The sequence below is a fragment of the Odocoileus virginianus genome, chromosome 30 (genome assembly GCF_023699985.2).
Source record: "Odocoileus virginianus isolate 20LAN1187 ecotype Illinois chromosome 30, Ovbor_1.2, whole genome shotgun sequence".
In the NCBI taxonomy this organism is placed as follows: domain Eukaryota; kingdom Metazoa; phylum Chordata; class Mammalia; order Artiodactyla; family Cervidae; genus Odocoileus; species Odocoileus virginianus.
In genome coordinates, this window is record NC_069703.1 from 42,124,960 (window position 1) to 42,127,533 (window position 2,574).

The following is a 2,574-nucleotide window of genomic DNA, read 5'->3' on the forward strand; positions in this document are numbered from 1 at the left end:
CGACTCTTCGCGACCCCATGGACTGCAGCCCACCAGGCTCCTCTGCCCATGGGATTTTCCAGGCAAGAGTACTGGAGCGGGTTGCCACTGCCTTCTCCATATCCTCTACTAAGACGGGATAAAAATTAAACTTTTAAAAATGATTGTGTTTCTCTGAGATTTTACATGCCCCCCGAAAATGACCATTTTCTAGGCCATGGGTGAATGGGATTAAAATAAATCCAAGTCATGAAATAAATGAGTAAAATTCAAATTTATTCCATGGCAATTTGACAGTGCCTATCACACTGTACAGTTTGTATACACCTCTGCCTCCCAGCTAGATTCATACCAGAGCAGTAACTGACATCCATTTTTATACTCCCAACACCTATTTTGCACATAGTAAGGATCCAATACATGTTTAGTGAAGAATGACTTAACTGGGGTGAGGGGGCGGTGGGCCCAGCCACAGGCACCACCCTGGGGGCCAGCGTGGCCTGCAGGATGTGCCAGAGCACAAGGACACAGAGAAAGGCAACAGCATCCTGGACAGTCCAGACTCGGCTTCTCCCCAGCCCCAGTCACTGGTCTTTCTCAGGGCCCGGGGCAGTGAGGAGCGTGAACCAGCCGGCGGGGCTCTGGCCCAATGCAGGATCCCCCCACGGCCCTGAATCCAGCTTCTCTCCACCCCCCTGGTCTCTGGCTGCTCACCAAGGTTACGCCCCCTGGCCTTTGGCGAAGGAGTGGTGTTTGACCCCTTACCACCAGCAGAAGTAAGGTGCACATCCTCCATCAAGTATGACTCAGACTAGCACTTCATTGACAACATCCACCTGTCCCTGGGCTTGGCAGTGGCCTCCTGCAGCCAGACCATCTCCTGAATTCCCAGTTGCACATGGCACATCTACAAGGCGGAGGTGAACTTCCAGCCCCGCTCAAGCCCGCCTGCTGCCTCAGCACCACCATCCTCTATCTCAAGTACCCAAGGCGGTCTACACCACCACCCCAGATGACAACTGCCCCAACACCCTGAAGAGGCACCTGTCCAGCGTGGAGCTCGAAGTCAGGGAGCTCCTGGGCGGTGTTTACCTGTTGGAGGAGAGCTGACTCGAGCACGCTGAGAGGCCGGCCAGCCTTCTGGTCCAAGTAGGGTTGGGCAAGGCTGCCCTCGGGTGTCACTCCAGCCCTAGAAGAGTCTAACCCAGAAAGTGTGTGTTAGTCGCTCAATCGTGTCCGACTCTTTGCGACCCCATGGACTGTAACCCACCAGGCTCCTCTATCCATGGGGAGTCTCCAGGCAAGGATACTGGAGTGGGTTGCCGTTCCCTTCTCACCTCTAAGCCCAGCCTGAGGAATAAAAACAAATGTCACAATAGCTTCTAATTATTGAGGGAATTTGGTTTTTGCAATTTTTCCAATTATTTTTAAAAGGAATGTATTTCCTAGTTTGCTATTAACATAGCTTCCCCCAAGATGTATTAGTCACTTAGTCATGTCCAACTCGTTGCTACCCCATGGACTATACAGTCCATGGAATTCTCTAGGCCAGAATACTGGAGTGGGTAGCCGTTCCCTTCTTCAGGGGATCGTCCCAACCCAGGGTTTGAACCTGGGTCTCCTGCACTGCAGGCGTATGCTTTACTGTCTGAGCTATCAGGGAAGCCCTAACCTTCATGACGAAAAATACAAAAATAGCTAGAGCAAAAGGAAAATGGCCACACTTCGAAATAGGGAGAAGGGGAGAGCTCTTTTTCCATTGGTCAGTTTGTCAGAGAAAGAGCAGAAAAATTATCTGAGATGGAAAAAATGAACTTGAAGAAATTTCAACCTCTGGTGTCTTTGCTTCTACAAAAGTGGTGCTAATTCAGTGAGCTGTGACACCCATGTGGATTCTGTCTGTGGAGAGCTGAGTTCCTTTCAGGTTTGTTTTGTTTTTTAATTTCCATTTGCATTTCCTGTTAACCAAACCACCTGGAATCCTCTAAATCTTGTTCACCCTGTTCACAGTGGGGTCAGATCAGCTGGTGGCTGAGTTTGGGGGCAACAGTTTGGTTTCGGCTCCTTCCACAGGTGGGTTCCAAGCTCAGGCTCTGGGGTCATACCTTGAACTCTTGGCATCTGGTAATGTCCCCACAGGCTTGTGTAACTCTCCTGATACGTATTTTGGGGTTTCCAAATACTTCCCTAATTTTCTCATAAGGCAAAATATAGCAGAGGCCCCTTTGGAGAAAAACAGCATTTTTGAAAAAATCCTTAGGGAAAACACTTTCTGGGGCATCCATGAGGAGGGTTTCACTCACAGTGGGAGCTGTCAGCCACACCTAGGACTTGATGCCTCCTGGGAGGAGGTGGACACAGATGTTTCTGATAATCTAGTTCATCAAGGTGAATGTACTTTCCAGTGACCTTGGGTCAACACTGCAGAGGAATTCTGCTGGTGCCTGAAGTCTAAGCAAAAAAAAAAAAAAACAGAAAATTTTCACCCCAAACCCAAACCCAAGTGAATGATGTCACAAGTCAAACACCAAAGCCTGGGTACTGTGATGACTGTGCATATGCATTTATGCGTTCATTTTAGTGCAACAGTCATGG

At 49.1% G+C, this 2,574-nt stretch overlaps 1 pseudogene; it reads left to right on the top strand.

The window, feature by feature from the left end:
• The first annotated feature begins 237 nt into the window (after positions 1-237).
• Positions 238-2,107, top strand: LOC139032159 (refilin-B pseudogene; annotated as a pseudogene).
• Positions 2,108-2,574: the final 467 nt, after the last annotated feature.